At 34.3% G+C, this 595-nt stretch overlaps 1 protein-coding gene across 2 annotated transcripts in view; it reads left to right on the forward strand.

The window, feature by feature from the left end:
- LOC119588546 (cdc42 homolog) overlaps positions 1-595 on the forward strand; it is a 15,887-nt gene that overhangs the window by 8,314 nt on the left and 6,978 nt on the right. The window lies entirely within an intron of this gene.

Below are 595 nucleotides of genomic sequence, written 5' to 3' on the forward strand. Positions count from 1 at the left end.
TGCCTTTAGATCCAAATCTGAGCTGCAGTTGTGATGATACAGGGAATGGTCAAGGTATGAATAAATAAGGAACAGGAGAGGGGATGAGGGCAGACGGGCAAAAGCAGGTCATTTGATGCTTGTCTCTCGTCAGCATATGATGAGTATATATCCTTTTGCATCTGTATTTTATCCTATCATAATTTGTTGTGACTTTTTTAAGAGCATCTCATGGCCAGCAATTCAGAAATAATTTTTGTGTGTTTTTTGATTCATGTAAATAACTGGTTTCATCCACCTAAACCATATCACTTGGAAGAAACTGTACATGTAATGTAAAGAATTGAGAGAGTGACTTGAGGTTATCAAGTGAATTGCAATTGCATATTTAGATTTTATGTAATTTGGAGCTAGTCATGTTATAATTTTGAAATCTCATCAAAACAAGGTTATTTATAAATTTTCTTATTAACCCGGATGAACTTGGCCGTGATGTAATAACTGTTATAGGGAACTTTTGTGTGTGCCTAAATTGAATTGGACAGTTTTGATTGGGAGATACTTTATTAGTATTCTTTTATTATTGATGCATAGGCTGTATCATTCTGGTGACTTT

Source organism: Penaeus monodon, chromosome 24, assembly GCF_015228065.2.
Source record: "Penaeus monodon isolate SGIC_2016 chromosome 24, NSTDA_Pmon_1, whole genome shotgun sequence".
NCBI classification, from domain to species: domain Eukaryota; kingdom Metazoa; phylum Arthropoda; class Malacostraca; order Decapoda; family Penaeidae; genus Penaeus; species Penaeus monodon.